Genomic DNA, 27060 nt, shown 5'->3' on the forward strand with positions numbered 1-27060 from the left:
ACTAGGTGCTGCCTATTTGGGGAGGGTTTGCTTTTTGTTTTGTTTCATTTTGTTGGTTGTTTGCTTTTTATTGATTTTCTGTGTTAAAAGTGAAGGAAGTATAATCTTAGTTTAGCACAGATTTTGTACTTATTTTTTCCCCACACGTCAGCAAGATAGAAACTTGAGGGGAAAAAAAGCAAAATACGTGTTTTATTCTAGGATTTTTAAACATAATGATAGCCAGCATATCAACACGATATAACCAGGGGCATTGATTTAGTGGCTGTGAATGTAGTAGGGGGTAGAAGGAGACAATTTACTGCTGTAACTGAAGTTACTGTTGTTCTAATATTCAGTTGTCTTACTGATACATGCAAGCAATCCCTTCAATAATTTTCTAGGCTTTATTAATTAAACTGAACTGGTCAAACTACTAGCAATTCACTGAAAAACCAGTCTACAATGGGAAGCAGTATTATATTGCACATCGTCCTGTTTTTCTTGTAGTACATGCAGCATTGCTATGTATAGGCACTAATGAATCTCCCACATTACACCACCTACTCTCCTACCAACAAACATTCTGAAAATGGAGGGATCTTTCTCCACCATTAATTTTCATATTACATTTTGCAAAGGGTCATAAAATGGCTCCAGAAGTTGCTGAAAGTAGGTTTAGCTAAACTGTTTGGCAAAATGGTTTCAGTCCCCCCACTAAAATGTAATAAAGTAAAATTCAGAAATTTTGCCCAGTGAAATAAAACTAAGCAAGAGAGAAACAAGTGTTAGTTTAAAATAATAACAATAGTATAATACTGAGGTTTTGGCATTTGAAACATACAGGACATTTGGTCCTGGATGTAGTGCCAATGCATCAGCAAGGAGTTCCCTTCTGGCAGGAGCATTCTCTGCTGGATGTTTCTGAAAGGACTATGACCCCTTTGAACCAATAGCCAGAGAATCTAGCCCAAAGTTTTGAAGGGACTTGATTACCTTTATGAACTTTGCTTGACTTCCTGAACAATGAATTCCACGTGCTGGTCTATAAAGTGCTTCTGAATCTCCCTCTCACAAGCAAGAGCAGACAGACACCCAGTTGCCTCCACTGAGTAGACCTCTGTTGCCACCTCTGTTTGGCTTGCACCTTACTAAGACATAACTACAGCAGAATTTCATCTTTCCCTGTTTCCCTAAACAATGGTCTGCATTGTGGGAAGGCCTTAGCCTAGTGTGGACAAAACCCCATCTCCCTGTGTCCAGGCCGGAGGAGGATCAAAAGCTCAGCGGATTGCTTAGAAAAGAGAAGTAACAGTTTAAGACAGGAGCAAGAGGTTAAGATACTTGAAAGGAGGGAAAGATGGTTAGGAAGAGAAAAGAGAGGGAGACTGAAAAAGGAAAAGATTTAAATCAGTGCAAAGATAACACAAGGAAAGGAAGGGGATAAAGGGGAGGAACTGACAGAAAAGGAAATGGTAGATAATGGAAAGAAAAAATGGAATAAAGGGAGGGGGAACATCAAAAGCAAGTAGAACATAGTAAATTACATAAATAGAAAATGCCATTCTCAGCTAGAAGAAGTTGTGCAGATACTGCGGCGTTAAGGGTGGCATAAGAACCTATATAGAACAGAAAATAGGAGCAAATATGACAATTTAAGGGCAAATATGGAAAGAATGAGTGACCTTAGTTTACATATGTCTCTGTGAAGAGGTTAATTATATCTGAAAAGTGGTCTGGCCTGAGGATTAAATTAAGATTTAGTATGATCTAATCCAACCCAACAGTCTCACTCCACAGGACACCTGCTTACCTCAACCCATCACTTCAATTTCTGGCTTTAGTGCATACATTAGTTTGCTAATACTTACATATTTTAAATAACTTTTGAAAAATAAGCATTTGTAAGACAACATAAACACAAAGGTTGTTCAAATATTACCTGAAATGGTGATATTATCTGGGATGCTGGAAATAGCTTGACTGAAAAGTGATAATAGTAATTGGAGTAGAGCTAGTTAGTTGGGTTTTTTTTTTTTTTTGTTTTTTTTTTTTTTAAAACAACCTTTTTTTAAATCTTCCAAATACATTTTTTTGGGTGAAAAAAACTTTTTTTTTTTTTTTACAAAAATGAAAAAAAAAAAGGTTTCTTTTTCAATTCTCCTTCCCCTCCTTTCTTGTTTCTGTCTCTTGCTTTAGTAGAAAAATGGGAGGTGGGGGAGAGGAGCAAGGAAAAAAGTTTAAAGGGAAAAAAGGAAGGTGATAGGAAGGGAGCAAAAGGGAAAATAAACACAAAATTTAAGTCTTTAAGGGGAAAAAAACAGTTCTAAAAAAATTATGACCATTTAAAAATATTTTCTTTTTGTCGTTGTTCAACATGCTCATTTAAAGATTTTCAAATTACTAATGCTTGGGAAAACAAGTATATAGTGAACTTAATTAGATTTCTTATCTCAATATTCAAATATTCAATTTGTTACATAGGGAAAGAGTGTTCATTTTATTTGGTATTGATATAAAACATGTTGAAAGTGCCCATAATGAATATTATGAAGCTAACCAAAAGGTAAATGTCCTATTTCTGCATTTTGTTGCTGCAGAGGGGGTGCTGATAAAAGCCCCTGGGCATAGTGAGATCCCAGCAATGGATTTGCTGGAGGGACCTGGATGGAAAAGAGGGGGAGTTGGTAAAAGCCCCCCAGCTATGGTAAGGTCCCAGCAATGGATGTGCTGGAGGAACTTGGATGGAAAAGAGGGGGGAGCTAGTGGAAGCCCCCTGGGTAATTACAGAATAAACAGGGGTTACCTTCACTGTACCCGTATATCTACTGGATAGTCCCAGACATCTAATAATAAAGTTGTGGCCTGATTAAATCCATATCCTTCTTTCCTTCTGTCATTTCAGTATAGCTGGACAATTGTTACATGGGGAAAGAGTGTTTATTTTATTTGGTATTGATATAAAACATGTTGAAAGTGCCCATAATAAATATTATGAAGCTAACTAAAAGGTAATTTTCTGCATTTTGTTGCTTCAAACAGTACATATCGAATTGAAATTTCATTCTGTCTGATAATGGGATCCATGAGATTAAAAAAATCATGAAAGGTGTCTTGATTTTTTTTTAGAAACCGAGGGCATAGCTCCTTTGACTTCAATGGAGTCATGATTTTACCCAGGTGCACTTTTATTTTTAGTTTCTGATACACTTCAGGTATGCAGCCCTTCTGAATGACCCAATTCAATGGCTTTTGGCTTTTTCTGTTAAAGTGTGGACACATGAGACACATCAGTTTAACTGATATCGACTGAAAGGCTTGAACATTATGGGCTGAATCCTTCCCTCAGGGAGATTTGTGGGCTTGCTGGAGTGAAAAACAGCACAGAATTTGACCGAAGAGGATTGTTTGATGTTGAGACATTTTATTCTTTCTCTATTTATATTTTTCTAAATATCTGATCTTGGTACTTTGGACAGAGGGCTGGACTGTTGGATTGCAAGAGTTTGCCTCAAGGTGAAACAACACACCTGCTGTGCAAATTTGTAAGTGTAACTTAACTGAAACTTCTTTAAAGTACAGAAAACTAACCATTTGATTTTTGAAACCTGGTGATTTCAGCTCTCCATGGGAAGCCACTAGTGGATTGAGGGTGAGTAAAAAGAATACTTTGGTTTGAAAGGGAAAGTCTACAACTGAAGGGAGGCTTTTTTGTTTTGCTTTTCTTTTTAAAAAGCAATCATATCATATTTATTTCATTTGGTGCTAGATGACCAAAGAATAGCCCTTTTAGAAAGCTTTAAAAAAAAAAGAAAACTGCTTTGCTATTGCAAAATCATGTGCAGTGACTAGTCACAGTTCTCAACATGCACTGTGCTGGTTAGCTGCAAGATTTCTCTGGTATTGTTTCTCTTCCTTTATCGGATGACTCATCTAACAAACCAGCACAGCATGAAATGAGTGTATTACAATCAAATGGACAATTTGAAATTTGCTTTTGGCACATTTTTAAGCTTAAAATTAGCTTCTCCCGCTTATTTGAATTAGTGAAGATTGTGTTCGCTTTCTGTCAACATCCAAGTGTTTAAAGAGGTCCCAATTATGACTGAATAGAAATTATTTCATATTTTAATGAGTATTTGTGGAGAAATGTTTCCATTATTTGCTCAGCTCTAGTAAAAAATAAATTAAAATCTTTGACAAAGCCACCAAGACAGGTTAAAGAATGTGGGGTGGAAACTAGTTTTAAGCTGGGTTCAGGTGTACAGGCAGTTTATTATCTGGTTCTTTTAATATTCCTTTCTAAGGTTATGAAAGGGTTCTGTCAAACAGTAGTAGGGATGAAGGTTTGACCAGGGTTCCAAACAGCTTGTTCTTTACATTAATTTTACAACAGATACCAAGGTAAGTTCCTGTTATAGGTTTTTTTTTCAGATTTTCTTGCAAGTGATAAAAACATGTGTTGCCAGTTTTCCTTAGTTGTCCCTTGGACATTGGATGCATATGTCACAGTGGGATGTAGGCATGAATGTGTGTGTTTTCAGAGAAAGACAAATTAGAGACCCCAGCAGAAGACATTTCTTTGCCAATAGCACCATTTTAAAAATAAAATGGAAAAAAAATCATGCTTAGAATTAAAAATGCACAAAGTGCATAAAAAAAGCAATGCATGTGCTTAGGGAACAAGGAAAAAAACATCAGAATAGATAGATTAAATTAATTTTAGATTACTGGAAACATGAAAGGGGATCTTTAATTGGTAGAGCCAGGCAAATAATCAGTTTGGAATTGCCAGTTTAGGTCATCTGCCTTAGTTAAAATGTTCTTTTATCTTTCACATATTTGCAGCTGGGTTGCATGACTCCAGTGGCACAGATTAGGCTCCATTTCAGCAAAGGATTTAAGTGTGTGCTTAAGTTGTTTGCTGAATAGGGAGGAATTGCTAATTCAGAGACTTAATGAATAGTCAGCACTGAAATACTTTAAATTAACCCACCATGTCTGTAGCATTGTAAGTTTGGCTGGCTTTCTCCAATCCACATGATTTCATCTGCTGTCAAAGAAAAAAACTTTCTAACCACAAGGTACCTACCCTGCCAACTCATTGCCAGTAAGTTATCAGTGAATTTTAAGTAAAAAATGGATTTGTTTCACATTCAAATCCTGTGCACTTGCCTTTTCAGTATCCCAGTTGCTGCTTCTGCTGTCATCTTATTGATGATCCCCTGTCATAACTAAACAAAGGAAGGTTTACCTGTGAAAATGTTTAAAAATATATATTTTTAAAGTAACCATGTCTCTGGAACTGTGGAAAATGGAAAAAAAATGCAGTTTGATTTGGTTTTAATACTGGGCAATTGAAAAGCAGTTTCAAAAAGTTAAGCTTATTAACACTTGCTACGAGCCACATCCTTTCCTCCTACAGAAACTCCGCAGGAGAGAAAAGACTACGTCTCTGAAATACCTGTATAGGACTGTGGACTTGTGGCTGTATTTTCTCCTCAAGTGAAGGAGTTTGCAGAGAAAGGAGCAGCCTGGTTTTGTATTGAGACAATGCCTGAAGAGGTCAGGAGAAATTTTGTTCTGTCCCTGCACATCTCAGAGAAACCCTCTAGTTCCTACCTTCCCTTTACTCTTGACAGCACTACTCAGCCAGGTGTCATGCTGCTGCTATTGTCTACTCTACCAAGATCGCATTCTTAACTGCAGGTTAAGCTACTACCACAAAGAGCACAATGGAAATCCACTAAGGTACTACAGAAATATTCTTTGTAGAATAGCTGCTGTCCAATTCTACCCCACCTTAGCCAGCCATTTTCCCAATGCCCACTGAGCCTCAACCACATTTTTTTCATGTAAAGGAGTTTCCATGGGACTGAGAAAAGCATGCTACAGAGATGACACTCTGCTCCCTAGCTGGAAGAGCGGGTTCGTTGGTGCTTTTTCCCCTCACTCATTTGTTCCGCCTCCATATTTTGCAATAAAGGGAAGCATCTGGCTCAGGATGGTATGCTGGGGAGTTTTGCCAACCCTGGCAGAAGGAAATGCACACTTCCAGCTGGTTGCAATGCTTTTTTGTCCAATAGACTTTGATTAGACAAAATAAAAGGGTTCAACTGTAAACCCCATTAAATTTAAATAACAGTAAAGAAACGACAGACAATGAAACTGGCAGTGGATGTCTTTCTAAGACAAATTCTAGCTCAGCCTGGTGTTATGAGCTTGATGCAGGAATCAGTTAGTGAAATTCTATGGTCTGTATTAATTAGCAGGTCAGACTAAATCATAATAGTTCATTTTGATTTTAAAATCTCTGGGCAAATCCTCAGCTGCTGTAAATTGTCCTAGTTACATTGAGGCTGAGGAAATGCACCTACAGAACTGGTGCCACATTAGTGCAAAACATCAGTCATCGTAATTAGTGATAAGCAAAATTCAGAAGCTCAGTTCAAATAACAATCATTATTAAAGCCTTAGAAATTCTGCTTTATCTAGCCTCTTGAGCTTGCAAATTGGGATATATGTATGGGGGAGAACAGACGTTTCCATAAGACCTCCACTACCTTTTTAAAATATGATGTGTTCAGGGCGGGTAATATATCTTCATATATATTTGGATTGATGCCAAGAACATTGTATGCTACGTGAGTATAAATAGTGGTAACGGTTTGACCTGGACTAGAACATTTTTTTTTAATAGTATTTGGTCTTCCCACTCCTAGACAGAACCAGGAGAGTACAGAAGTGGGAAAAAAAACCATGAAAATCAGGGGGAAGCAATGAACAGTTCTAAAACTTAGAAAAAAATGTCTGGTTCAGCTTCATTTTTAATATTAGGGCAAAGGTTCAGGTCAGTTCTTATTTTATCCACACTCGTTTGGTCAATCCTAATTATAATCAGCCTCATTACATTAGTAATATGTTGTTAGGGCATTGAGTGCTTATCTGGAGATGATACAATTCAAAAGAATATTTTTTAAGTCCTCAAACTGCAGTAGCTAAAATTCACTTATCATAGTGTTATTCCACTGAGCAACTTGTGAACTGGGATTCATCGGGGCAGGTGCTGCTGAGCATTGTTGGAGTTGTCAGTGGGCGAAACTGATGGGAGGTGAAGGTGCTCAGTATTTCCCTGGCATCATTCAGCACCATGTAGGATTGTACTGTTACACTCAGGCTTTTGAGGCCGGGAACCTGTTATTTGTTTGGCACAGACCTCTCATTGTACAGCATTGAGCACACTTACCGCAAACTAGAAAATCAATCAATAATCATGTTACTTAGAGAACATTTTTTGTGCCTGAGCTTTTCCTTAACAAATGGCAATAAATACAGTAGTGTGAGGGATCACAAAAACAATTACGTTAGTCAGAAAAAATCACCAAGATATAACACTGCACTACCATGGCAAACGCAAGGTTTGGATACAGCAAAACATATTAAGATGATGAGGATAAAAATACTGTAAAATATGCTACATGGGAGTGAGTTAAATTGACATAATTCTAGGTTGAATAACCAATTTGTCACTTTGACTTTTAATTTAACTGCACTGTATTTTAGTGGCCTTTTCTGCTTTTGCTCCATTTATAGCTTCAAAAGGCCACAATTTCCAAAGCAGATGTCTAAGCTGTGCATGCAAATTCTGCATATGTATAGAAGCAATAACCTTTAGTGCAAAATATCCAGCTGCATGCACAAGCAGCTGACTGCATGAACAAACAAAAGATCAGTTTTGCTCATTCACTGTAACTGTCATGCAAGCAATTTCCTATTTGTGTCTTGTATTTTACATGTACAGCTTTGGATTTAGTTACAAAAATTTGACACTATATATTCACTGGACAGTAGTTTTATTTGTGATATTTCAACCACATGAATGGATGTTTCCTATGACAAACCACCAGTAACTTACCCAATTAGCTGAGTAGTAAATGGTTCTTTCTTTCCCTCTTTCTCTCTCACACATACACTTGTTTTTCTGCAACAATTGATTTCGAGGGCGGGGGGGGGGAGAGTCTTTCAGAGGAAACCTAATAGTTAAAATACCAGCAGGCTTCCAAATTCTTTCAGGTACCTGCAGCAAATGATGTATTGATTTTGCTGTTAAACTGCACAGCTGTAACCAACACATTAGACATGGAAGATAAAAGCAATGACTAAGAGCAACTTATTTCATCTGTCACACCTGAGGCTCTGCCTTCTTCAGACCTTTAGTGTATTAGCACAGAAAATCAATTAGGTAAAGAACTAAACAAATGAAGGGAAAATAAAAAAGGCCTCATTCACAAAGTGTCAGGGATGTCAGCAAGCCCTGGAGATTTAGGTGAAGTGTGAGATATCTCCAGATAAACCATGACAACTTTTTCTGAACTTTTTAAAAAGTGTGATTATGTATCATGTGTATATATACCATTAAGCCTCTGCTTGTGTGACCTCAGTTATTAGATGTCAGACTAATGACAAATTGCATTAGTTGTTGCAACATGTGTGTATAGAAGTTCTTGCTACCTGAAATTCAGGTGGTTGTGGTGGTGAGAAGTACTTTGTCAGTTGGTCCACAAGAATAGTCTCTACGGGTGCACTGGAGAGAACATACGATCTGCCATACCAGATCAGACCAATGGTCCATCTAGCCCAGTATCCTGTCTTTGACAGTGGCCCATACCAGAGCTTCAGGAGAAGAGTAAAGAACAGGGAAATTTTGAAGAGATCCACCCGTCTTCACCTCCTGTCTTCTTGCTGTTAGCGGTTTAGGGTTACCCCAAGCATGGGGTTACATCCTTTCCTGCCTTGGCTAATAGCCATGGATAGACCTATCCTCTCTGAATTTATCTAGTTCCTTTTTGAATCCAGACAGAGGATGGTCTTGAGGTTAAGGTACTGAACTGGGACTCCCAAGATCTGGATTCAATTGCTGGCTCTGTCATAAACTTGCCGTGGGAAAGCCATTACATCCCTCTGTGATAGAGTTCCCACGTGTAAACTCTTTCTGGTAGCAGTGAGAGACAGAACTTCGTATGGAGCCATTTGTTGTGAATACCTTCCTTTCTTAGAATGGAATCTGTGTAAAAGGGGGGTAGTAATGCTTCCATTCTCCCATCCTTTGTCTGTCCTGTCTATTTAGACTGTATGCTCTTTGAGGCAGGGGCTGTTTTTCAACATGTCTTTGTTCAGTGCCAGCACAAGATTGTGATCTCAGCTGAGGATCAACAAGTGCTACTGTAATGTAAATAACTGTAACAGCATTCTCACCTTGACATTTAGATATTTATAGCTACCTGTCCTTCAAAATGAGAATCTATCCTTTCATTTTTATTTTCACTTCCTCAAATGCTTCCCTGACAAATAGTTGCTGTGTCCCCACCTTTAACCTTGTATAGGTGTGTGTGTGTATTTTCATTAGTGATAGCTAAAATGAGCTCAAATTTGCATAAATATTTTACTTCTCCTTTCATGAAGATTCTTAAAAAAAAAAAAAAATCAGCACTACCACCTAGTGGAGCACCATCATCCTCACAAAAGGGATATGGGGTCCTTGTAGCTGCCTCTACTAATACCAGAAAATATTCAGCTCCTTCACTTCTTGTGGTTTGTAATGTGGCTTTCAACACTGGAGCTGCTTGTATTACATTACTCCAGGTGGTTGCCAGGTTCTGTACAGCAAAGAGTAGAATGCAGGCCTCTCCGCCTGGAGTCTAAAGGACCCTGCTTTCTAGAAAGATGAAAAGGAACCTATTTGTCATGCTTTGTCAAGGATTTTCAAAAAGACAAGATAGATATTTCTCAAGCCTGAAACAGATTTGAGATGCATCAAGTACTACAGATCCCAAATTCTAGGAAGTCTTGGAAGACATATTGCCCCTGAAGACTTGCAATGTTTTTAATACTCATACTCTTTTAAAAAAAAAAAGTCTTGATTCTGAAAATAAGCATGATACAAGGAAACAGCATCAGTTTAAAAGTGATATTGCACATCCTGCTAGTTCCATAGGTTTCTCTTAAGCTCTAACTCAATTTGTTATGAACAGGCTCTCTGAAAAAAACAGATTAAGAGGGTACAGTGTAATTTTCAAACAGGAAATTTAAGAACAAAGCAGCTCAAGTGTCATTGTTGAAAAACACAATTGTGTGACAGAAGAGGTAACAAACAGTTCTTAGAAGCTGAAGCATGTTAGTTTTATGCTGTTGAGTATTTTAAGAAGTGTCTCTCAATGAACCTGGGCATGTCAGATAATATGTTCTAATGTGCAGCAGCTGGTGGCAGACATCTGTCAGTTAAGAACATGATTACCCTTCTAGAGATAGCTCCCTATCATCATTCTGTTCTGAATACAAAACTAATGATATAAGTTGCTTGCATTACCTGTTTCAGAAGAAAATCATGTAGTTCTTTAATTCCATAAATCACATAGATAGATAGAAGATCATCTACTTTTAATCAAAGTACCTGGGCTGAAATCCTGGTCCCGTTAAAATCAATGGAAGTTGCACCACTGAAGCCAGAATTTCACCCCTGGAACTCACGAAAAGATTTTCCTGATGCTTCAGTGCTAACTATAATTGTTAATAGTTGCCAGTCAAATGCTGCTCAAAAACACGTTCAAATAGCAAAGGAAGAAATTCTCCAAACAATTGCATGAATAAAACAATGAAGTGAAGTAGTTTGAAGGAGTAAGGATAGCTCTCTTGGCTTTTATTGTTAGCAGCAGGTGGCTTTAGTTCTGAAGTAATTTTTTCCACCCTTGCATCACCTAAGGTGTTCATGGTGTGCTTGCCTGTGTTACTAAGGGACTGAGCTTTGTTGGAGGGTAAGAGTGAAATACCTGAAGGGAATCAGGATCCAGATGAGAAGCACCTTTGTTGTACTCTTTCCTGTAGCACATAGTGGTACAAGGTAATGAGGCTGCTGTTATGTAGATTTCATATCATTCACTGACCAGAACACCCAGCTGTGATAATAGCTGAGGGATGGTGGGTGGACAACCATTACTAATTTCCCCTTAGTCCAACCTTGCTATTTGAATTATTAGCTAAATTGCAATCTTCAGGCCTTAGTAATTCTGGCCTGCAGTCAATGGTTTTATTTTATAGTTTTCTTTCCTCTGTTTGATTTTAAGTTTAATTACCTGAGATTATCAACCAATTTGGCTTTCATCAGAAAATAAGGGGTATTTTTACATTTCTTTAGATGTCTGAATATAATGTGCATGGATGATCTTTACTTCTGCATTTTCATGGAATAAGTGTTATTTCAAAAATGTTGCAAAAGGGCTTCTCCTGTATTGTGAACTGAGTTCTATTTTTTTATCTTCTCAAAAAGCATTGTGACAAAGCTTTTAACTCAAGAGATGAAGAGGGCCACCCCAAAAGGGCCAGTTACTTAATATATAAGACTGAGTTTTTCTTAAACAAATCATTGAGAGGTATATTTCCTTTTTCACTTTGAAATGGGAGTTTTCTAATTTTTGTTGTTGTTATTCCTCTTCATTATTTAAAGAGGTCATTACAATCTCTAGTGACAGTTCCCAAAGGTCTACAATTAGCTATAACTCAGACATACACCATAGCACTTGGCACATATACATATATATTGTAATAACACAACCTGATTTTTATTGATTTTATCTTTCTCTTTGTTACCCTGCTATATCACACAGCTTCCATGGAATTGTATTCTAGTTATAAGCCTTATTTTTGGCTGATCATACACTACTATGTCTAGTAGTTGAAACCATGCCTGAAAATTCACACATTCACAGCAGGACCTGTAACCCTAAAGAAAAGACATCATTAATACCTGATGGCACCAGCCAACCCCATTGGTTTATCCCTCTGAACTTGAGGTGTGCCAACATAAAGCAAGTAGGATTTCAATAGCCATCTGTTGACAGGGTCATTTTTGTCCATGAATAATGGGTCGGGATCAAAACTGAGCAATTTACCCTGTTGTCACTTTCAAAGAGTGTGATTAATTTTTGAGGGGTGCCAATGAGCTCTACTCAGCCAAATCACAAGGGGGCAGAGAACATCTGTATAAGTCTGATCAAACACTGCAGGAGTAGCTTGCAGAGCTGAATAACCTTAAGGTTATTGTGAACACCATTCTAAATAGTGAACATTTCCATTGTGGGACTCAGATTGATTGCCATAGTGAGATGGCATAGACTAGAACACCGTGAGGCTTTTTAAATCTATGCTGGGGTGAGCACAGAGAGGGGCTGTGTCCCAGCAAGTGATTGCCAAGGCCCAGTGCTCTGCAGCCACGTTCTCTTCCTACCCACTCCCATGCTAAAGGAATACTAACCTGGGGAGAGCTGGTGGTTATGTGGCCCCATTGTGCTGCCTAAGCACTGTCATGTGGCCAAACTGGGGTAAAGAAATTTGAACCCAGACCTTTATCTTTCATCAGGTTTGAAATCTCATGATATCAGAACTTGGTCAAAGATGTCCACTTTCATATGGTTTAGGCATGGGATTATGACAACACAACATATTTTGTGATAATTTGGTGCTTCAGTTTATGACCCAAACCAAAAAAAAAAAAGGGCAACAGTTCCATACCCAGGGCCAGATAGATAGCAGAACTGCAGGGTCTCAATGTTTGGATAAGATGATGGTTTAGGTTTAAGAAGGAACAAAAGTAGAGGGTCCATGAGTCTGGGTTGTGGCTGGCAATTGAACTGAGGGACCTCCATAGCTAAAACTTGAACCCACTACAGTCTGAGCAAAAAGAGCATGCCTTCTAAGTTGGGCCCAAAAGAATTAGATAAGTTCATGGAGGATAAGTCCATCAATGGTTATTAGCTAGAATGGTATGGTATACAACCCCATGCTCTGGTTAGACCTAGCCTCTGACCACCAGATGCTGGAACTGGACGACAGGGAATGCATCACTCAGTAATTGTCATATTCACTTTCATTCCTTCTGAAGCATCTGGTGTTAGCCACTGTTGGAAGACAGGATGCTGGGCTGGGCTGGACCATTGGCCTGACCCAGTATGGCTGTTCTTATGACAGGTTGTGGTCCTTGGTAAACAAAAAGGAGCCAAAAGCTGGAATTCAATCTCTATGGAAGTCTGTGGTTGTAATTGTTCCCTTTAGTAATGGCCTCTTGTTTAAGAAGCACCATGGTTTCATATACCATGACAGTGGGAGTCTTTTTTTTTTTTTTTAGTATAATAAGAGTTTTAATTAACTTCTGGTACAGGATTCACTTTCTCATGTTAAAAACATGGGAGGAGTAAATTTAAACAATTGTAAATTTTGGCCTAAAATGGATGCCCAATATCTTTTTTTTTTATTTTATTTAATGTTACCCAGACATTTTAGAATTCAAACCAGACAGAAGTTTTGATTGAGTTTTGGGTGATGCTTCAGGTCAGTTCTGACATTTTATTCTAATACATGAAGTGGTTTTCATTTCTGTGATTTAAAGTTCAATTACTCCACTCAGAAAGCTATCCAGTAATGGTGATTTAGAAATGATAAGAAAATCTATAACAAAGCACATGGGGGAAAAAATCTCAAGTCCAATATTACTAGTTCAGTTTGGCTGAATACAGCAACAAGATACTTGAAATGAATGCATAAAGTTTGCTCAAATCATGGAAAAACAACTTATTGAATAATGACAATTTAAAAACCATTATAAATTACTCCTTCCGATTGGAATCCATCTCTGGTATGTATCCAGGAGGCCTTTTTTTAAAAAGAGGGATTCCTCATAGAAGAAGTATGCAGCACCAGCACTACTGTTAATATAAAAAAAAAATTATTCCTCTGAGTCACTTGGAGCACTGACCTACACAGAAACACATTACAATAAAATTAAGGTAAAATAAATATGTCATCATTTATCTTTGGTTAATCTGTAACCACACGTGATCAAAATAATTTGAACTACCAACATCCATTCACACCCGTCTCTGTCACCTTATCTTTCCATTCATCTCCTCTAAATTTAATCTTTGTCCACCTTTTGTGTGCTGCTTTCATCCTAGATTATGAGCTCTCTGGGGCAGAGACTGTCATTGTGTTTGTTTATATACTACCTACTATGATGGGATCCTACTTCATGTTATCAATAAAGAAATTATTCTAAATAATAACCTACTTATTTCTACTTTGCATATGCAGCCATTAAAACTGGTGTCTGTTCTAGACTTATTCTATCCACATCATCATGACTAAAAGATGAAGCTAGTCAAATTCAGACTAGAAATAAGGCCTATTGCTTTTTTAAACAGTGAGGGTAATTAACCATTGGAATAAAAAAACCAGGGGTTGTAGTGAATTCTCCATCACTGGCATTTTTAAACCAATATGGATTTTTAAAAAAATATGTATGCTCTAGGAATTATTCTGGGGAAGTTCTATGGCCTGTGTTACACAGCAGGTCACACCACATGATCACAATGGCCTTCTGGCCTTGCAATCTATGACTCTAAATCATGTTTTCATTCAAGGCTGATGCTGGCCAATATTTGTGGGGAAAAAAATTCCCTCAATCTTTCTGACAATTTGCTTCACACATTTGACTCCTCAGAATTATATTTTCCATGAATTTCTAAGTCCAAACCATTCCAATGTTTTTATTTTATATGTACATATTTATTTGCAAAGCAGCTTGCAAAATTCATTTCTATTTTGAATTTTGTCCATTTTGTAATTTAGCTCACTCAGAATTTTGTATACAAAAACCATCTTGGCAATGTTAGCGAACATGAGAGTGCACAATATATTTTCTCTCATTTTCATTTATGTTATTAACATTCACAGATTAGACAGGTGTCAGATGGAGATGGGGGGTGTCCCAGAGACATTTTCATTCTCTTATCACCTCCCCATGTAGCACAGGGTATCCATATCACTACTTGCACAAACAACTCAGGGAGGACTAGAACTGGGAGCAATAGATGCAAGCTGGATGCACAGGGCATGTTGGTCATTGGTTTTGGTTTCTTATATCTCGGCAGGCCAGAGAATCGCTGATCTTATGACATGTACACTATGACTAAAAGGGAAATAATATATTTAAAAAACCTTCCTTCCAACACAGCAAAAGTATATGTAACAGCGCACTGTAATCCAGCCTAACCACATGGGAAAAGCACATTGTAAACTAGTGAGATTCCATGTGAAATATGTGTCAAGAGACATAAAAAGGTTCAGTATTTGGATGTTTGTCCAAATGATCTGATTCTGTGGAGGTAACCATCAGGCAGTATGACCCCTGACTCCACACAGTAATTATTATTTACATAGTATTTGTGTCCACCAGGGCCGGTTCCAGCATTTCTGCGGCGGCAGTTCGGCGGCAGGTCCTTCGCTCCTAGAGGGAGTGAGGGACCTGCCGCCCCTGAATTGCTGCAGGTACTGCCCCTCTCCCTTGGCCACCCCAAGCACCTGCTTGTTAAGCTGGTGCCTGGAGCCGGCCCTGGTGTCAACTAATTCATGCAATGTACGAGGTACTGTAAGCATGAAGGTAGATTAATAGATTTTAAGGCCAAAAGATCATCTACTCTGACCTCTTGTATATCATACACATTATATTCCACTCAGTAACCTCATTACTGAGCCCAGTAACTTGTTAGAGGCACCCAGTCTAGATTTGAAGGCATTCAGAGATGAAAATCCACCACTTCCTTTGGTACTTTGTTCCAAAGGTTAATCATTTTCCAAACCCATAACTTTGGCCATGTCACCCTTTATTTTGTAACCCTCCCCTGGCTCCCCCTTTCTGTCATAATAGCTAATAGCCTGATGTTTGGGCACTCATGTGGGATTTAGATGACCCAGGTTCAAGCCCCTGCTTGATTCAGAAGAGATATTTGATGATACTTATATATGGTAATTAAGTCACCTCTCAAACTTCTTTTTGATCAACTAAAACAGATTGATCTCTCTACGTCTTTTTCTGTAAGGCATTTTCTCCAGCCCTCAAATCATTTTTGTGCCTCTTTTCTGTACCCTCTCCAATTATTCAACATCTTTTTTTTTTAAATGTAGACACCAGAACTGGACATAGTATTTTATCATCAGTCTCACCAATGCCATATACAGAGGAAAAATTCCCTCCTTACGTCTCCTTTGTTTCTTCCCCAGTACTTTACAGAAGGAGCCTTGTAGAATGCCGATAAAGAACAACATTCCCAGAAAGCTGCCAAAGGCAGGACTTGAACTCACTATACCTGGGTAATGTTTAGTTTCTATAGATCCAAGATGTCACCTTGAGGCATCAGTGATTCAGGCAGCTATGTTCCCTTCCCCAGATGATTAACAAAATAAAAGACAGGACAGACGAACTAACAGAATGAAGGGAAGGATAAAGCAAACAGATAAAATGGTCAAGGTGTTGATAGACATTATCTTGATAATAATTTTTTGAATATTTTAAAACTATTGATTAAAAAAATAAAAATATCCCCAGTTGCCCCTTTATCTTGCTATTGTTGGTCAGTTACCTCATGTGGGGGAAGGAACAATAGCATACTATCTCCATCTTGTCTTTGGTGGGTTGATTGCTCTCATCTTCAGTATCTTCAAGGCTGCTTCTCTCTAAATGTTCTTGTTTATCTTCTCTAAGAAAGGGATAATAAGTGAATATCCCTTACCCTCTAAAGACAAAGCCCACTCTCAGCTGCTGTCTCATCTTTTGAGAAAATGAGTCAAATTAGATTCTGCTTGTCCTCTTGTCCATGTAGCATCAGCTTTTCCATTAAGGGAAACAGAACCAGTAGCATGTGGCCAAACTCAGCTAGCCAAACCACCACTAAATGCAAAAAAGAAAAATGAAAACATGGAAAAGTTTCTTTGTTTGTTTTGTATGTTTGAAGCCATCCTCACAGCATTTTTTTTTAACTTTTTTGCATTTTTAAAAACAAGTAGTTTGTATTTTATTATTACTATTTTGTCCAGTTCTAAGAGTCATACAAACTGAACGATCTCTGTGTGGGCTACTTCTCCAGTGCGCAAGTTTTTGAGTTACACAGTCTGGGTGTGGCATCCAGTCAGCAGCGCATCACTGAACAATTCAACAACCAGAGGGACATACTTAAAAGGCAGTATATTAGTGAATTGGCAGGTAAAATTAATAAAAGGGGCTCTAATGCCCTACTTGAATTTTTTTACCTCAAGCCACTACTGTTTTAAGTGCTATTCTTCACTCTCTTTTCTACTCAAGAGTATTACCTCACATATCCTTAGAGTGGCAGAACAGTTTTAGACCAGTACCCTTGCAGTTCATAGCTCATTTGTCTTATCTGCTGCTGTGCTCATAAAGTATCAAACAAATGACCTTTACCCTAGATGTGCAATATCTGGTCTAAATCAGTCTGGCATTTGGATTGTGGCTGATATGAAGCAGATCTCTGAAAGCAGATTTAAGAGACAGAAAATCATCTGTATCACATATACATATTAATTCTGCAACATTTTTGTTTGTACTCTACTTTTCCTGTAAAAAATGTTTTGGAAAAAGGTATGTGTGATTGTGCACGCATACACCAACCAAAAGATAATATAAAAAGGGACCAGTCACAAATAAATGTTTTGAACTGAATTGTTTGGAGCTGATCCATGGAAAAAATATATTTTTACATAAAAAAGAAAGAAAAATAGTTTTTACATACAGCACACAAACCAGAAAGTATCAATTTTTCTCAGTAGGAGCACAAAATATAATTTGTTCCTTCTTTGATATATCGACTGAATTAGAATTGCCCTCCATAGCTGGCAAAGTCAGTCATTTAGCAGTGTGTGGCCACTAAAATCAGAACAATGCTTTCAAGAATAGTTGAAAGAGCCTTCGTGCTATCAGGAGTCTATTTTTACAGCAACATGCCATTTTCAAAGTCACTGTCTATAAATTCAAACAATGACATCATTTACAGATTCTATTTATCCAAATGTTCAGTGAAACTGTAGAAAATCTCTTTTCCCAGTATAAAAGGATATTTGTAGAGAGAGGCCAGCAGCATAGGGTTACCTTCAATTATGAGTTTCATGCCTCGCATTAAAATATCTACCAGTTTCTTTCTTTTCAGGCACTTAGTCTTTGACTCATTATCTTCCCACCATGACTTCTTAAACAAAGGCCCATGGAGGACAAGGAAGTTGTATATGTAAGTAAGTAAAATGCAAAATTATCTGTAACAGATTCAGGTATCACTAATTGTACCAAAAGCTAATTAAATAATTTATAGTGAATAACTATCTAACGGATTTAATACTTTTTTCTGTTCAAGAATTATCAATGATCAGAACTTGATATTTACAAATTTGTTTATCTGTAACTTGACCAAAAAAGTATTAAAATGTCAGCATATGATTACTCACCGTAAGTATTACTTCAAAGTATTTGATATTTATAGTTTGCTACCCATGCTTTGTTACTGATCACGTAAAGTCACATTGCATTGTTTCTATTAATTGGTCTGACATGTTCTTTAACAACTGGAGATGTGCCTGCAATATCATTGTGGCTTTGATTATCTCAGGGAGTAGACAGGGAGCACTTTCGGGAAAGAAAAGAAAAAGGAGAGAAGCCCACCTCAGGAAATAATGGACATTTTAAAGCTTTACTTTTATTCTTCTCCCCCAAAAATATTGTATTTAGCTACAAATGTGAACCACAGATTTAAAAATACTTGGGCTGCTGCTTTCTGTCAGAGAAAAAAGAAAGATGGAAACCGGATTTATTGGCTATGGAGCAAACTTTGCTTTAATTATTCTCATATTCACAAAAAGTAATTGCATTTACATGTACATATGCTGTTTGCATCTCACTCATTTGATTGACTACCTCATTATTGAAAGTCTGGTCAGGATAGAGAGGAGTTTGTGAACTGCAATGTATTGTGTTCCAGCCTCACTTGATATAAGAAGTTGTATCTCATATATCTATCCCGTACACTGATTGCCAGTAATCATTTTCTCTGCAATCTTGAGTCACATGTATGCATGAAAGGCCTACTTGCAGTGGCCTTTCATTTCTCAAAGAAAGTCCTCTCTTTGTATCTCTCAGCTGACTAATTATTTCAATGTCAGAGTTTTGGCCAGAGGTGTTTGAGGAACTTTTGTGTATTGCTACCCCATATACATCAGTAATTTATTTATCTGCCAAGAACAATGATTGAGTTCACTGATCTCTGTTTCATGTTCCACTATAAGCAGGCATTCTCCCCAATCAAAAGCTGAATGTGAATGTACACTACAATTTGCATAAGGCACACTCCTTGATTGTCCCTCTCATTTGATTGCCAGGTTTCTGCCTGGGGACAGTGGGGTACAGCTGTTTATTGAGAAGACTCCCTTCCTCATTTCATGCTAAGTCGTCTTGACCAATAAACTGACCTACTCTGCATCATCCTGATATCTGAAGAAGAAGATTCAGCTGCAGATAAATCGCAGCTGGGATTTTCTCCTTTTTAAAAAGAAGATAATGATAGTGCCAGATATTCCTGAAGAGCATGAAAGTCCTTTTATGGAGTCCTTTATGAGGTGGTAGTATCATCTCAAACCATGTCCATACATTTATTCTGTATATTGTATTAACATCTCACTGGATAATGAAATTCTTCCTGAATCCCTTAAGGCCCTGTCCTTTCTTTAACTTATATTTGTGCCCACTTGCTCTTATAATTGAAGCTTAGTTTAAATAACCTTATAACATTTATCCTCTCTCATTTCTTCAGATTTTTGTACCCACCTTTTCTTTTCCCTTGAAGAGAGACCTGGCTCTGTTTAACCTTTTTAAATAAAAAAGCACTTTGGCGCCGTGTATTCTGCTTGCCCTTCCTTCTGCTGTTTACCCTTTTGTCATGTCTTTATTACAATGAAATGACTAGAACTACCCATATAGTACTCCAGATATGGATTTATTAGACGGAAGCAGAGACATTGTGCTCTGAAAAGGGAAGGCTCAAACTTTAAGAGATCTGACAAGCCATGAGATACCAAGGGTCAGAATACATGAAAAATGTTGTATATTGTTTTAGTTAATAATTCATGTACTTTACAATATTTGTAAGTTCAGTACCTTTTCATCTTCAAGATCATCTAATAATTGCACTTTCGTATCAAATGGCACCTGCAATGCTTTATTCTGTTATTGCCAATACTGTGGTTCAAATGAGGGCAAGAAGAATGTATTTTTTTCCATACATATTTTTGATTTTAGGGGGACATGTCCTGTCAGGGCCCATAACAGCATAGTCTGACCTAGTGGTCAGAGTCAGGTTGGTGTTGGGTTCATGGTTGGATGTCACACCAAAGGTCAGTGTCAGAGTCAGAGTCCAAAGCCATCCAAAGGTCAAATATGGAGTCAGTAGCAGGTGTCAGGAGCCAGGAACAAGATGTGGTAGCAGGAGTGGGGACAAGGCATGGTAGCAGGAACAGGAGGCAAGGGAAAGCAGCAGGAATCAGGATGTAGTAGGAACCAAGAGAAGAAGCAGAGACCTAGACTCAGGGGTCTGGGTAGCAACAGGCCTAGCAATTAGTTACTCGGACAAGGACTAGGACAGAAACACAAAGGTTTTATACCCAGTGGTGTCCAATCTGCTGCTGGTCACCTGAACCTGCTGAGTCAGAGGGTGTAGCCTATGGTAGTGGGGCATTAGCTTCAGTTCTCTCATCGCACCCTGCAGTGTAGTAGCACAGATGGTAAGGCTCTTGCTCTCTAGGCCTAGGATTGAGACCTGTGGTACTTGACTGTCCTAGGGTTGCCAATTTTCTATTCACACAAAACCAAAAACTCTTGCCCCACCCCTCTTCTGAGGCCCTGCCCCCCCTCACTCTACCCCCCTCCATCACTTGCTCTTCTCCCACCCCTCATTCACTTGCTCATTTTCACTGAGCTGATATAATGCTGACAAAACCCAGTTGTGGGCAGGTGGGATCAAACCTAGGACCTCTGGGGCTTAGTGCATGAGCCTCTACCACATGAGCTTAAAGCCAGCTGGCTATTAAGTAAAGCTGTAGAGCAGCTCATTTAACTCTCTCTAAGTGGTCTCAGTGCCACTAGATGGAACAGAACATCACACCCAGAAGGTGTGTGGGTTACACTGGCTCACGAGGTTTGGATGCGGGTTGGGGTGATGGACAGGGTCTGGGGTTGGGCCAGAAATGAGGAGTTCAGGGTGCAGGAGGAGGCTCCAGGCTGAGGCAGTGGGTTGGGATGCAGGAGGGGGTGAGGGTTCCGGCTGAGGGTGCGGGCTCTGGGGTGGGGCTGGGGATGAGGGGTTTGGAGTATGGAAGGGGGCTCTGGGCTCAGGCAGGGAGTTGGCGTGTAGGAGGGGGTATGGTCTTTGGTCTGTGGGGGCTGGTTCCGGGGTGGAGCCACAAATTATGGATTCAGGGTGTGGAAGGGTGGCTCTGGGATGGTGAAAGGGGTTGGAGTGGGGATTGGAGAGGGCTCTGCCTGTGGGTGAGGCTCTGATGTTGGGCCAGGGATGAGGGGTTTGGGGTGTAGGAGGGTGCTCCGGGTTGAAACCAAGGGGTTTGGAGGGCAGGAGGAAGATCAGGGTTGGGGCATGGGGGGGGAGCTATGGGGAGAGGGTCAGGGGTGCAGGCTCCGGGTGGCACTTACCTCAGGCAGCTCCTGAAAGCAGCAGAATGTCCCCCCCCTCCGGCTCCTATGTGAAGGCATGGCCAGATGGCTCTGTGTGCTGCCCCGTCCACAGGTGCAACCCCCGCAGCTCTCATTGGCCACAGTTCCTAGCGAGTGGGATCTGTGGAACCAGCACTTGGGGCGGGGCAGCGTATGGAGCCCCCGGGCTGCTCCTACACCTAGGAGCTGGAGGGGGGACATGTCGCTCTTTCTGGGATTCGCATGGAGCCAAGGTAGGCAGGGAGCTTGCCTTAGCCTCGCTGGGCCGCCGTTCCAACTTTTAACAGCTCAATCGACGGTGCTGACCAGAGCCGCCAGGGTCCCTTTTCAACTGGGCATTCCAGCCAAAAAATGGACTCCTGGCAACTGTAGACTGTCCATGGGTGGCAACAAGCTTATTTGGGGAAGGGGAGTGAGAAAATAGAGCACCCAATATGGGTATTTGTGGGAGAATATTACCTAGAAGGAAAGGGAATGGTGGGGCAACACACAGAGAGAAAGAGGCCAGAGGATCAATGTAGGGGAGCAGAACAAGGTTATAACAGAGAACCTGAGGGAACAGGAAAATTGGTGTGTGATGGTGGTGGGAGGGTGAGAGGAAAATTGAAAAAGACAGAGCACCCAGAGAGGTGGGTGGGGAATGGCGATAACAGTAATGTTCCATGACAGGGGAACAGCAGACAAAGGAGCAGAGCAACCAGAAGAGAATGAAATGGGAATTATGCATCGCAACTAGGGGGTAAGGGCTCAGAGGAATATGAATGGAGGAAGAGAGCAAATAGCTTAAGATATATTTTGTTCCTTATTTCTAGACTGCAACGCTTTACACTGTATTACAACTTTGCAAGAACTGAAGAACTTTTAAATTGATACAATCACTTAGCCAAAGAAAGAAAGAAAGCTTCAGTGTCCTCCAATTCCACTTCAATTCTGGAGCCCAAGGACATGTAGGGCCAGATCCTCAGCTGTGTAAGCCAAAGTCCATGGAACTACATTGACTTGCATCTGCAAAGTATCTGTCCAATTTTTTTATTATTATTATTATGATGATTTTATTTTCTTGTTTAACAGTATGATTCTGCAGGTCTCGGTAAATACTCCTTGATCAGGATAACAAACTCCGTAAATCTGTAGCTAATTACTTTAGAATTTGCACTTCTCTGGATAAGTTTGCCACTTCCCTGTCCTTAGGATTAAAGCATTTCTACAAAGAACCTTTCATATATCAATTCCAGACTCTTTCCTGTTGCCAAATGCATTGGCTTTGTTCCCAGAAACCAGTCAGAAGCAGGGGCCACTACCTTTAATTTCAAAAGCCAGTTTTTGTTTTTGTTTGTTTGTTTTTTAACTCCAGGGAGCAAAACCTTTCCCCTCTGCTTTCTTCATCCTTTTCTTGTTTGAGCACCAAACCAGCTAAAATTCTTTGATGGAAACTGAACAGACATGTCTATTCTGCAGTTCACAAATTTCCCTATCCTTTCCCCACACAAGGGTATGTGTGAGTGCGAATCGGTCACATACCTTACCAACACACTTTCCCCTCACTCTTAGCATTGTATGCAAGTATTACTGCATGTTGAAAATCACTTATAGTTTTGAGATGAGACTGCCATGCTGAAATTCTCAATGAGTCTTGGAAAACTTATTTGCCTCTTAATTGCTAATGTGCTGCCTAAAAGCATATACAAAAAGAACCACTATTAAAAAAAAAACCCTACATTCCATGGTTTCAAGTTAGTATCCAAAGCAGAAATTTGAGAATCTGGATGAAAACAAAAACAAAACACCTCCCCCGAAAACCCCAAAATTCAAGCTCAGATTGAGACACCCTTTCTCACATTACACAGTACCTTACATCACAAGCAGTCCCCCTTCGAAATCAGTGAGACATCCTGTGGAATAAGGTGCTGCTCATTGGTCCTGCTTTGAGCAGGGGGTTGGATTAGATGATCTCCTGAGGTCCCTTCCAACCCTGATATTCTATGATTCTATGATTACAAGAATGGATATCACAGTCTGGCCTTCAGTGAGCACCTTTGCTTTCCTTTTAAAAAGAATTCTTTATTACAAAATTTGAAAGAGAATATAGAGAAATCAGGCCATGGGATAACATAATATTTTGCTATTTTTGCCATGAACTTGCTCTTATGGCTCTTGTTTTAAACTTTGATAATATAATCAATTGGATTGAGGGGTATTTTGCAGATGGATCACAGCAATGGCCTATATATCATACAAATGGGAAGGGAGAACAGCTCCAGCTGGGGAGCCCCAGAAGAAATCCGAGACATTACAGTAACTCTAGTAATCTTCAGGTTTACTTCAATTCTCTGCACACGTGAACATCGCTATGAGAAAAAATGCACAGGCCATATAAAGCCCTATACATTATTTTGCTGACTATCCAGTAACTATGAGTCTTGATATTTACAATTTCCTTCAGCAAAGAAAGAGGGCAGAGGGAACACTTGCAGGTATTAGGCAATAGTATTGCTACCACGCTATTGTTATCAACTTTGGCATGCTTTAGAGAGCATATTTCTAGATTGAGCTATTCCTGTGTCCTGGTATGTTACAGTTCCACACTGCATCAGCACCAGAACCAATTTTCTTTCTAGAGTCTCAGACGCTTATGAAATGTGGTAATCAGAGCTGATCAGAAAAGGGGGAGGGGGAGAAGTTCCAGAAATTTGTGTGAAAACATTGTTTGGGTTTTTTTGGTAGAAAAACAAGAAAACAAACACACACAAAAACCCTGAATAATTTCAAAGAAAATGCTTACGAAAAAAACAAAATGAAGTTTATAAACATTTTCATGTGGAAAAATAGAATTTCCTGATCTATTTTAACTGGGTCAAAGACTGGAAAGAAGACGACTAGGGAAATACTTGGATTATGATCTTTTCTGTCAAGGAATTATATATAGGAATACAAAAGTGCTACTACTGAGGCATTATTACAAAGACGTGGTCAGGAATCATCTAGCTAAACTTTTTCAGGAAGTACAGTCTGATTAATCCAGATTGTTTTGTTCCATCAGTAGTTCATACATCTTATTGTAGTGAAAGGTTTTCTTACATTCTTAATTACTAAAATAGACCTTCCTGGAACCCATAACTCAGCACTTTTTGACCACAAGAGTCACTCTCACTTCCCCAGGTTGGATTCCAGCACTGTCTGTGTTTTTCTGGTTTTCCTGGTACCCACCAATTGTGGTTCTTCTGACCCTTGCCCTTCTTCATGGCTTAAGAGAGGCAGTGTGGCTGTGATGCCATTATTCATGACAGTATCAGTGCTTTGTTTAGTGAAGGAAGTGTGCTGACGTCCTTAAACATGGAGAAGTCTGCTCCAGAGGCGGATTAAGGTTGCTTGGGGCCCTAGGCCACAGCAAGTGGGGGCCCCCTCCCCAGCCCAGCCCAGCCCTTCCACCTGTGGTCCTGCCCCCATTCCACCCCCTCCACATGTGACCCCACCCCTTTCTGCCCCTTCCTTGGGGCTCCGCCCCTAGGGTGACTAGATGTCCCGATTTTATAGGGACTGTCCCAATTTTGGGGTCTTTTTCTTATATAGGCTCCTATTACCACCCACCCCTGTCCCAATTTTTCACATTTGCTGTCTGGGCACCCTACCTGCCCCCGTTCCATCCAGGATCCCTCCATTCCGCCCTCCTCCCTCCGCTGCAGCCCAAGAAGCTGTCCCCCTGCCATGGCCCCTGATTGCAGCGAGGAGTGAGAGCTCCCCAGCCTTGAAGCTGTGGCAGGTACCGAGAGCTCCTGCAGTCCTGGGGCCACAACAGGGGTCCCGGTGCTGGGGCTTTCCCTGCTGCCCCCAGCTTCTTCTGGGGTCAAGGTCTGGAGGTGCTGTGGGCTTTCCCCACCCGGATGCCATGGATCAGGGTCGGGGGGCACGTTTCCCCTGCCTGACCACCAGGAAACAGGGTTGGGGGGTGCAGGGGTTTCCCCCGCTTGGCTGCCAGGGAGCAGGGGCAGGTGGCACAGGGTGCTTCTCCTGCAGCCGTGCCACCCTGCTCACCCAAAATTGCTGCCCGGGAGTGGGGTTAGAGGCACTGGAGGCTTCCCCCACTACCTGGCCATCAGGGACCGGGTCAGGGGGTGCGAGGATTTCCTCTGCCTGGCCACCAGAGAGCAGGGTTAGGAGGTGTGGAGGTTTCCGCCACCACCATGTCTGGCACGGCCTCCGAGAAACAGGATCAGAGGCGCAGGGGCTTTCCACGCCTGCCTGGGGCTCCAGGGCCCCACAGTTGGCCAGGGCACCTGGGCACAGGCCCCGAAGACCCAGTCGCTAAAACACCACTGGTCTGCTCCACTATTACAAAACCATCCCTTAATAATGGCATGTTAACTAAAGACTGCTTAATCTCTAATGTTTCCTTTGGGGGACAGTGATTAAGAACGTGGTGGGAACAGGGTTCCACTTTGGTTTCCAGCCTTCCTTTGTAGTTATGACTGTCATTGTCATGACTACTGATATCCTTATTCATATTTTTATTTAAGCAAGCTTCAGTTGTTTAAAAAAAACAAAAAAACAGAAAAAAACCACACACATAGGGACCTTGCAGTTTGGCCCATTCTGTATATCCAGTGTTTCTGGTAGCAGTGAGAGACAGAACTTCGTATGGAGCCATTTGTTGTGAATACCTTCCTTTCTTAGAATGGAATCTGGAACATTTCCTAAGTTGTACACCTGTCTTTCTCACCTGAACCTCACTGGGACAGCCAAACAGATGAAAGTGAGGAGGATTAATGAACTTCTTTGGTCTGTCTCACTATTTTCTGCCACAATAGTAATGATATTTCCCACCCTCCAAAACAGCTCTGTCTGATGCCTTTGTTAATACAAGTTTAAATACCTGTGTGTCAGACACAAGATATACAGATGCAAAGGTGCCTCCTCAGGGCATAGTGTTAAACTTAATCTACTTTTTTGACAGAGACATGTATTTTTTTGACAGATAAGACCAAACTATTGTTAACCTAGCCTTTCCCAATCTGTCTGATCACCATTGTTTCAACATGTACCAACTCTATTGTACACACACACTACATTATTGCATATATATATATATATATATAATCACACACACACACACACAGGGGTACATTAATGACACCATTGCTAAGGGCGCACCAGGTATTTCCCTTGAATGGCATGTATGAATTTTCTAACAGTTGTTGTGGCCGCGTTGTTCCCAGGATATTAGAGAGATAAGGGGGGTGAGGTAACATCTTATACTAGACGAGCTTCTGTTGGTGGAAGGTACAAGCATTCAAGCTACCCAGAGCTCTTCTTCAGAGTAATTTGTGTTCAACAGAATGTAATTTTAAAGTTGTAGGGACCAGTCCGGTCCTGGACCTTAGTTCTAGCTTCTTTGCCAAAAAGCTGTCTTAAAAGAGAAGCCAGGAAAAGTCTCAGATATTATAAAATTGGCATAGCTGGTTCTACACCACCCA

At 40.1% G+C, this 27060-nt stretch overlaps 1 long non-coding RNA gene across 1 annotated transcript; it reads left to right on the forward strand.

The window, feature by feature from the left end:
- The first annotated feature begins 4925 nt into the window (after positions 1-4925).
- On the forward strand, positions 4926-19769 carry LOC135982037 (uncharacterized). Its single transcript, XR_010599236.1, has 4 exons — positions 4926-5089; positions 5405-5730; positions 18027-18104; positions 19246-19769. It is a non-coding gene; the product is annotated as an uncharacterized LOC135982037 (long non-coding RNA).
- Positions 19770-27060: the final 7291 nt, after the last annotated feature.

This window comes from Chrysemys picta, chromosome 3, assembly GCF_011386835.1.
Source record: "Chrysemys picta bellii isolate R12L10 chromosome 3, ASM1138683v2, whole genome shotgun sequence".
NCBI classification, from domain to species: Eukaryota; Metazoa; Chordata; order Testudines; family Emydidae; genus Chrysemys; species Chrysemys picta.